Source organism: Theobroma cacao, chromosome 9 (assembly GCF_053813885.1).
Source record: "Theobroma cacao isolate CCN51 chromosome 9, ASM5381388v1, whole genome shotgun sequence".
NCBI lineage: Eukaryota > Viridiplantae > Streptophyta > Magnoliopsida > Malvales > Malvaceae > Theobroma > Theobroma cacao.
The window spans coordinates 32,838,112-32,849,382 of NC_142647.1; positions in this window are offsets into that span (position 1 = coordinate 32,838,112).

The following is an 11,271-nucleotide window of genomic DNA, read 5'->3' on the forward strand; positions in this document are numbered from 1 at the left end:
CATATAAAATATCTAAAGCTGAGTAAATGGAGATAGATAAAATAGTTTAATATACTGTAATTCATCACCTTTCAACTCATTTCAACCAAATAAAATCAATTCCTATAAATCGAGTAATCAACATGGCTTATGAGTATCTTCAAACTTTGGCACAAGCCAAAATCATTCTCATACCCAATTATCAAGGATACCTTAATCGAGGGCTATCCCAACCGAGTCCGCCAAGGCTGTTAAATTTTTTTTTTGCACCAAAAATTCCCATTTAATTTCCAACCTCATAATTCATCATTTTTTCATCTAATTCTTTTAAAATAAAGTCAACCTCATCCTCACACACCATTGGCTAGATTCGGCCTAGAGAACTTCATGGAGAACATGAATATTTTTCTTGTTGTTTTACTCATAAACATGCTAAACTAACACTAAACACTAACATAGTTCAAAATGAAATTAATCTAACAACTTTCTCTCTCTAAACCCATATGATCATATTTGAATCCATAATCAAAACACATAATTTAACCATGGAAAATAAGGAGAAATGCATGGAAATGATAAATCTTAAGCTAAGCTTGAAAAATCATACCTTTAAACACTTGATTTCTTGAAAAATCACACTTTTTCTTTGAATTTTCTCACTCTAGGGTTTGTTCTTATTTCTCTGTCTCTCCTGCTGGTTTTGGCTGACCCTCCCAATGAATAATTCTGAAATTTTCAAGCCTTTTAATAGGCTTAATAAAATATTATTATTTTATTTACCTTTTGAATATTTTATTATTTTATTTTTTTCTAGCCATCTTTTTTACTTTCTTTTACTACCACTCAATCCTCTTCACTTATCCATGTCTTCCATGAAATTTCTACACTTTTCCAAAGTTTTGGTGGAGTAAATTTTTAAAAATTACACTTTTGCCCCCGTAAAGTGAAAAATTACATTTTTACCCCAAAAATTGAAAAATTGCCCATAGACATATTTTTCATCCCTTATACTCATACCATTCTCCAATTTGTCAAATGTGATCTAAATTCTCTCAAAATCTCAAAATTTATCCGCGAGTGAAAAAATTACGATTTTGCCCCTAGATAGTGAAAATTTTGATTTGACTCCGAATTGATCCTCGAACTCCGAATTACCATTTTGAGTCATCCCTGAACTGTGAAACTCTTAATTTCACCTTAAAAGTCCTATTTGAATTAGTTCGAGGCTTAATCGACTTAATGGTACCATTAGGGGTAATATCATCTTTTAACGATTTCTCGAACTTCCTAAATATACAAACATTCTATCGAACATGTGAATGACATTATAATTATTTTACAAAGTAGGGTTTGACAGCAGTTGTACTTGAAACTGCAAGACTTGAAACAAGGTCCGCCTCAAGTACTTTTCAATGGCAATACTAATATCACTTTCAACTTATGGCTTCCTATTTATAACCACATATTTTAATGCTTGCTTTCACAAAATCCCTAGCAGAACTCCTCTTGAGTATTTCCTTGGGGATACCTATCTTAAACTTATGTCTCATCGCATGTGATCACTTAACTCATGGCTTAGCCATTAGGCTCCTCAGTAAGTTTCAAAATTCCCACACTTTATACTTGCCATGCATGATTAGTAATTCCTTCTCAAAGATGTTTGTGCATTCTTGAAACACTTATTCTCTTATTTTCACCTTAACATCCCGAGCATATCATCCTATAGACATGCACTTATTCTTAAAGATATATAAATACATACTTGTCCCTTAAATCCATAATTCATCTTCATAAGTTTCTAGTGTGCCACACAATTGGCCTTGTGTCATTACTAACCCTCTTCATTTAGCTGAGTTAAGACAAGAATTGTAAATTCTCATAATGATATTCTGGATAAACCCATTTTCTATACCACTCTTGTAGTCCTTCATTCACACTTCCATCACTTGGTATTGACATCCCTTATTAATATCTCATATATTCATCTAACTCTTCACTCCCTTTTTCCTCAGCCTTTGACAAGGCTTAATCTCCTGTCTCCCTTATTTCTTAGGATTTATCTTTGGTCAACATATTATTCATCCCAATACTTCACACGGTATCTTATCTCAATCTAGCCATCTCAAGAATCTTTCAACTTTTCTTTTAATTATATGCCCATATACAAGGCAATAAAGAAACTTTTGAATTCATTCATGTAAACATTCTCCAGAACATTTAAAACTCCCAAATAACAAAGCTCAATGACCAACGACCATAATTCAGCTTGTAAGCTCATTATCGTGCCACTCCCATCTTGCTCATGCATCTTAGACATGAGGTGTCCCTAACGCTATGGCGCTAGATAGTCAATGCTGTAGCATCGCGACTGCTGGACATGGAATAGTTTCAACGCTGCAGCGCTAAAGAGTTAGTACTGTAGTGCCGTGGCTACTGGAAATTTCTTCCACGAATAAGTCCATCCATCTTTAAAGTTACTACAAGGATCATGCTCAACCATTTGGCTTTCCTCCAAGCCTATCCCACAATTTTCATGACCATGTGTATCTTCTCTTTTGTTTATCATATGCACTAAACCAAGTCAATATTTTTCAAACTCATTTTATCCTTTAACATTTATGTTCAACCAATAAGTCTCACCTTAGGAAAAAAAAAAAAGTCTCACCTTAGGACAATCTTGCCATATCGTGCATCAAATTCTCAATATATAATACCACACACAAAATTATTCACCAATTATGACATTCAACAATTCCTTAACATTCACAATCTTTATTAAATCAAGGGTTCACCGTTTTCCCAAGTTCCATATTAGTGCCAAATTATCATCTTATAATGTCATGGCATCATTTTGCAGTTCCCTCCATACTTAAATTTTTACAATCCTTGACTTAATCACAGCATTCATTCTAAGTGTCACTTATAGCCTCACTGATTTCTCCCATATCCTTTCGAATTTTAACTGCAAATGGGATTTCAATTTCCACCTTTCCACGATTAACTGGCAATCATTTGTTAGGTTTCATAGTTGTTTGTACCATTAATAACTTTCTACGTCAATCTCAAATAATTATCTAAGGCGACCAACCACGCCACTAAGGTGAATATCCTCCCTCAATCATTATATTGCTAATCTATCTCTATCATATCGAAGGATTCCAATACGCATCAAGTCATTAAAACAACTATTTCATAATCCATTTGAGTCATACAAAAGAAAAGCCAACTCTTAACTCTTTTGTACAGATAACTACCACTATTTCCTTTACACCGTATTTGCCTAGACTTAAAGTGGTATGAACTTCAACGAAAATATTAAGTGTCTTCAGGGTCCTCGTCGCCTTGATGTAAGCATATCGACGGATCCTCTTCCGGGTCCTCTTTTACCTCCTAAGATTTCCCCATATTAGCCTTAACCCAAGCTTGCTATATTCTTATGTGTTCCTCCCTACTCACAGACGCAACACCTCTCCCACAACCTAGGGGAAAGTGTTGGACAACAGATACTTTTCTAGGACAAATATTTCTCTTTGTAATTGCCTCTTTCGTTTATTCCTTATGCCATTCCTCAAGACATTTTTCATGCCATTCTCGAGTACAAGTGTTGTCCTTACTTTCAAGGCTTTCATTATTGCCAAAACTTTCCTTATTACGAAACCATTCTTCCTATTCCAGTGGAATCCAGTTAATTGGAATTTGGGGCGGGCCACCTTCTGAATTACCTAGATCAAGGTGCCATTGGCTCCTGGCATTGGAATCTAATGATCCCTTACTAATACTGAGGGGCGTCGGGACTACCATCTCTTCTAGACATGGAGCATGCAACAGGGGCATTTTCCAACCTATATGCAACCAAGCATAAATTACTTAGCCATTTATAGCTCATATGAATAGGTAGGTTTCTAATAAAGTAGGGGCCCATGTAGCCTCCTATCACTAACTTACGTTGAGCACCCACAATCCAAAGACAAGACTCTACACAGACTCCAACAACTTCGTTGACCACACAAGAATCCCTAGGACTCAACTAAACCTAGAGCTTTGATACCAAGTTTGTCACAGTCTAATTTTCGAGCCATGACCAATGCAAAGGCCCAATGGGCCTAGCCTACTAAGCCCAAGCAAGCCTGTTTATATAATCTTTATGATACCTCAGCCCCTATAGGCTCACAACTACGCATAACACAAGCCAGGGGTAGTTTCATCATTTCCTATAAAAAGCTCCTAGAAGAAGGTTTTATGATATTTTAAGGTCTAAATAGGTATAAGACCGAATAAATAATGTGTAATGATGAAAACAAGAAGAAAACTATAAGTTTCGATAATTTTCACAATAGGGGCAAAATGGTCATTTTGCACTCGTAGTGAAAATTTTAAGTTTTCGTAAACCCGAGTAGTTTAGATAATTGTGGACCTTGTCCCAGTGTCGAAAGAATAAAAAAATTGCACAAAGGATTGGAGAAGAACAAGTTAACTTGCTAAAGGGCATTTTCATAATTTCAAGGGGAGTTGGATAAGTATGAGCTATAAATATCTTTCTTCCAACAGCTTCCTCATTCTCCAATAGCTTTTCTTCTTCGTCTTCTTCCTTCTCACAATTCTTCATCCTCCAGGGGAGTCCTCTTCAGGCTTCCATAACTTTCTCTCTCTAGCTCCAACTTTCATGCCTCGGTGCACCTTTTCATGAAATCCTTGTGCTCTTTCACTCTCTCACTTTAAAACCCTTGAAAAATCCCACTTTCATACTTTCTCTCACTAGTTAGGTGTTTAGAGAAAGAAAGAGAGAGAAAGCTCCGATAATAGCTTGGAAAATTTTTTGGAAAGAATTTCAAAGTTTCAAGATACCAAGGTGACTAAGGGGTATCAATTTTCAAAATTTTCATAAATATATATACCTATAACTATGATTTATTTTAATTACGAAAATTATGGATAGCATGTGCTGGTAGATATTTTAGGGAATTGTGAATGCTTGTAGTTGAGGTTATCCACTCATTTTAGAGTGATTAGGGTAGTGAAAATAGATAGCCATTAAAAGGCAATTGGAAGCTAGCTAAGAGAAAGCTTTAGACTTTATAAGTATGTGAATTGACAAATTGGTGATGCTAATTGTCACGACCCAAATTTCAGGCCATGACAAGAGCATGGGCCCAATGGAAGTAGTCCATTAAGTCTAAGCAAACCTATTAATATAACCTTTTCACCATTCCATTAAAAGTTGCTAAGTCACATTTTGTGACTTTGAATAAAAATAATATTAAACATTGCCATCTCATAGTGGCATATCAATCAAATAGTACATATATTATCTAAGCATAATTTAATAATTTACATTGGTTTGTCTATACACAACAAAAGAGTACTCGACTTTCAGCGGAAAGACTTGGACGAATGTACCGCTACTGAATGTCGAGACACCTACAAAGGGTCGAATATACAAAGACACTTCGACCTAGTTACCAGCTACTTCATGATCTGAAAAAATAAAGTTGAAAACGGTGAGTATAAACCTAGTGAGTGAATAAGAAAGGAACAAGCAAACATTAAGGAATGTTTAACGAAATCATGATGCATTCATTTTTCAAAACAATGCAATTTGTTTTAGTTCTTATTAAAAACCCCTCATGTAAACCCCACATGAGTAAATCACTTTATGAAAAGGGTCCATGCTCAACAAAGGATTTGGAGAGTGAAAACTTTAATAGCATTCATGCGAAATTAGGTCCAATAAACGATGGGTCCTCACTATAGCGGAAAGGTATTCTCACTGCAGCGAGAACGAATCTTTGTTGCAACGACACTTGACTTAAATTATCAACTAACCGAGGGTTTCTTAACTGACAGAGGGTTTCTCATCAAACCTCCTCATTTTAAACTTACTTCATTTATTCCTTAATGTTGGTAGTCCATGCTCAACTATGGTATCAAAGAAATGGAAAATAGGGTAGCAATCGAACCAAATGAGGAGCAAAACAGAAAGTTTTTCGCTACAGTGAGATAGAATCTTGCTGCAGCAAAATTTTTGGTCTCAAAACAGAAAGTTTCTCCTTGCAACAAGAAGCGACAGTAACATTCTCACTACAGCGAGATTCTAGCCAGCACTATCCCTCTAAACCCGAGAGTTTCTCACTGCAGCGAGAAACAGGGCACCAACAAAAATTCCCCATTCCCTCAAGCAAAGGCCACTCTATTCACATGAAGAACACAACATGAAAGTCATATAATTTCCCAAAGTTTAACATGTCAAATTTCACATGTATTTCAACCATTTACATATTCATGAACTTTCTATAACACACATATCTATACATGTATATGTATATATATATATATTCATCTTCAAGCACACTTTCCCATCGTCATCAACTCATGTGCACTCCCCACTAGCACATGGTTAGGTCATCATCGGCTTATGTGCACTCCTACTTGCACATAACCGGGTCATCATCGGCTTATGTACACTCCTACTCGCATATAGCCGGGTCCACATCAACATACAAAGAAGCACCCAATGCATATCATGCATATTATCATATTGTGATAACACATAAACCATTGTATAGCACATTTTCACAATATAAAATCACTTCACCAAGGCTTGTTCCCAAGGTACATTTTCAAAGGAAACTGGATAAAATCTTTCAAATGTTTGTACAATTGCATTCACATTCCCAAAACAAATTTTGAAATACAAGTCCACTCATCGGTATTTGTTGAGCCTTTAACCAACTCCAACCTCCCTAATGGTCCAATTGGGGCTGTGGGACTTAGTTAGAACCTATCATCACATTAGCATCACCAATATGTCAATTCACATACTTATAAAGTCTGAAAGCTTTCTCTTAGCTAACTTCCAATGGCCATTTAAATGGCTATCTATTCTCTCTACCCTTATCACTTTAAAACGAATGAACATCCCAACTACCAATTCACCCACAAATCTAAACACTAATAATTCTCAAAACCAAAACTCAATTCTAGTGTACTACTCACCTTGGTAGCTTGTATTTGAAATTCTTTCCAAAACTTTCAAACTATTTTTAAACTCTCTATTTCTCTCTCTAAAACACCTAACTAGTGAGAGAGAGTATGGAAATAAGATTTTTTAAGGGTTTGAAGGAGAGAGAGTGGAAGACCACAAGGGTTTATGGAAAGGGTGCACCAAAAGCATGAAATTTGGAGCTATTTGAGGAAGGTTGTGAAGCTTTCTTATCAAGCTTTCATGGAGGTTGGGAAGCAACGTGAAAGAGAAGAAGAAGAAGAAGAAAAGCTGCTAGAGAATGTAGAAGCGGCTGAAAAAAGAGATATTTATAGCCCAAGCTTATCCACTCCACTTAAATTACTAAAATGCCCTTCCATAAATTAGCTTATTCTCCTCCAATCTTTTATACAATCTTTTTACTCTTTTGACACTAGGACAAGGTCCATAATGGTCTAGAAATGCTCGGGTTCATGAAAACTTAAAAATTTTAACCCGAGGTGAAAAATGACCATTTTGCCTTTACTATGAAAATCATCAAAATTTTTGTTTCCTTGTCATTTTACCCATATTTTCATCATTCATTTATGCCTTAGGCCTACTTAGGCCATAATATTGTTTAAAATCTTACTTTTATGGGCTCACTAAGGAAATGACGAAATTACTCCTAACCAGGGATATCGCGTATATTACTAACTATGAGTCTATAAAGGTCAAGGTCTCACACTAATGTGATGATAGGTTCCAACGAAGCCCCATCATTCCATTTGGACAATTAGGGAAGTTAGGATCGGTTATAGGCTCAAATAATACCGGTGAGTGGATTTGCATTTCAAAATTTGCTTTGGGAATGTAAATGTAATTGTACAAACATTTGAAAGATTTTATCCAGTTTTTCTTTAAAAATGTACCTTGCGAACAAGCTTTTGGTGAAGTTTTTTTATCTTGTAAAAATGTGCTATATAAATGGTTTATGTGTTATGACCATATGATGATATGTATAATATGCATTGGGTGTTTCTTTCGTACGTTGATGTGGACCCGACTATGTGTGAGTAGGAGTGCGCATACGCCGATGATGACCCGGCTATGTGCGAGTAGAAGTGCACATAAGCCGTTGATAACTCGGCTATATGCGAGTAGGAGTGCGCATAAGCCGATGCTGACCCAGCCAGGTGCTAATGGGAAGTGCACATGAACTGATGACGATGGCAGAGTGTGCATGATGATGGATATATATATATATATATATATACATATATAGATATGTGTGTCATGGAAAGTTCATGAATATGTATATGGTTGAAATGCATGTGAAATTTGACATGTTAAGCTTTGGGAATTTATATGTGTTTCACGTTGCATTTGTCATGTGAACAGGGTGGCCCTTTCTTGAGGAAATGGGGAACTTTTGCTGGCGCCTTGTTTCTCGCTGCAACGAGAAACTCTCAGGTTTTCAAGGGTTTCAGTAGACATGGTTCTCGCTGCAGCCAGAAAATTTGTGCTTTATGGCTTGAATCTTGCTGTAGCAAAAAACTTTTTGTTTTGCTTAGTAGCTTGATCGATTATTGCTCTATTTTTCACTTCTTTGGTACCATAGTTGAGCATGGACTTCCAGCATTAAGGAATAAACAAATTAAGTTTAAAATGAGTGGTTTGGTGAGAAACCCTCGACCAGCAAAAAACCCTAGGCCAGTTGATAGTTTAAGTCAAATGTCGCTGTAGCAAGAATGCCTTTCCACTGCAGCGAGGACCCGTCGCCTACTTGACTTGAATTGCATGAAAGTTATTAAAGTTTTCATTCTTCAAATCTTTTGTTGAGCATGGACCCTTTACATTAAGTGATTTAATCAATTAGGGTTTTCTTGAGGGGTTTTGATAATCACTAAATTAAATTGCATTGTTTTGAAATAAGTGCATCATGATTTTTAAATCCTTCCTTACTGTTGCTTGTTCCTTTCCTTGTTCACTCACTGGGTTTATACTCACCGTTTTTAACTTCATGTTTTTAGATCACTAGGTAACTGGTAATTAGGTCGAAGTGTCTTCATATATTCAACCCTTGGTAGGTATCTTGGCATTCAATAGCTGTACATTAGTTTGAGTCTCTCCGCTGAAAGTCGAGTACTCTTTTCTTGTGTATAAACAGACCCAATGTAAATTATTAAGACATATGATTAGACAACACATATATATTAGTTGGTAATGCCATTATAAGTTGGCAATGAATAGTATTAACTGGATTCTAAATTATGAAATGTGACTTTAGTAATTTGATGGAATAATGAGCAGGGTAATATAGTTAGGCTTGCTTGGGCTTAGTGGGCTATGTTCATTGAGCCCTCACGCCGGTCATGGCCCGAGATTTGGGTCTTGACAATCTTCTACATTAATCCATATTTCTTTAAATTCCACAATTCGTAGTGTTTAAATGTAATTCCTTTGGAAACAATTCATAAAACCCAATCATGAATTCATAATTGCATCATCAACCATTATATACATATATAGATTAACAAATTAATCTTAATATTTCACATCAAGTATTCATATACACATAATTAGACCTTGACCGTCAGCGGAGTGACTCTAGGCATGGTTGCTAACATTTAATGTCATGGTAAACCTACCGACCAATAGATAGGGAGGAGCACCTCGTCCTAGGATCCAATCACCTTTAACTCAGGAAACCTAAAACATGAAGTTTAAAAACGTAAGTACAAACTCAGTGAGTGAACATAGAAAGGGAAAAAGCAACGTTAAGGAAAGTTTAGAAATCATGATGCACTTCAGTTCGAAAACAATGCAACTTAGTTCAAGTTCTTATTACAAATCCCTTCATTAAACCCCTGGTTATTAAATCATTTAATGATGAAGGAACCACATTTAGCAGGAAATTTGAAAGAGAGAAAATTTTCAGCAATTATCAAAGCAAGGCAGTATAATCAAAATGTTTCTCACTGCAATAAAATCAATTTACAAGTAAATGGGAAATTTTCAAGATTCATCATGCCATATAATCACATATTATAATCATGATCTTTCTATTGCATATACATATAATTAAGCATATATTAATTAGTATACCACCACATCTCATCCAGCTCATGTGCATCCCCACACATCGTGCACATGGCCGAACACCCCATCTCACTTAGCTCATGTTCATCCCCCCACATCGTGCATATAGTCGGACACCCCATCTCACCGAACTCATGTGCATCCCCCCATATCATGCACATAGCCGGACACCCCATCTCACCCAGCTCATGTGCATCCCCTTATATCGTGCACATAGTCGGAGTTATCGTGTGCATCCCCCCACATCGTGCATGGTTAATGCCATCATGTTCATCCCCCCACATCGTGCACACGGGCAGTATCACCATCCATCTCCCTCACCACCGTCATCACCGGCAAGTGCACACTCACCCAGCACATGCACAGTTGCATTTGTCACACAATGGTACCATTTATGACATAGTATATATATATCAACATTATACATAAACATATGAATTCATCACACTATCCATTTCATAACATAAAAACATTTCATAAGGGCTTGTTCCCATGCAAGTTTTTGAAGAAAAACATATAAAACGTTTTAGGCGATTCAATCAAACATAAATGTGTATCTCCCAAAACAATTTAATGCAAGTTCAATCACCTTGTAACAACAAGATATCAAGTTGCTATTTTTTGGAGGTGTCTCTCACTATCTCTACTTGTCGGTCACTCCATCTTTCTTCTGGCACGCCACTATAGTGTACTATCTTTACTTGGCACTTTTTAGCAACAATTCAAACTCAATATATTTAATTATACATGTATGCGACAACACTTCAATCAATTAATCCTTAATCTAATTCACATTTTTCATCCTCATTATTCACTTATTATTACTATTACCATTATTATTTTAAAACTAACTAAATCTATCATTGATTTTCTTACTATTGATATTTACCTTCATATATTGTACTTACACTAATTTTCATATTTTAAATATTATCTAACAATTCTAGAACATTTATACCGAATAATTCATCTTGTTCTATATCATTATATTATACATTCAAACCAATGAATTGGACTAAACCCAAACAACATACTTCATAATGGATCCATAAAGAAAAGGGCTTGATTTTAACTTTTACCTCACTTGGGCTCAGATGCTAACCTAAGTAAAATATTGCAGCCACTGGACCTTCTTTGCCAAAGGTATTGTTAGAGGCCCAAAGGAATAATTATTTTCATTTTTATTTTTATCTTTTTTTTTCTTTCTCCCTTTCTCGTTTCTTTCTCTCTTT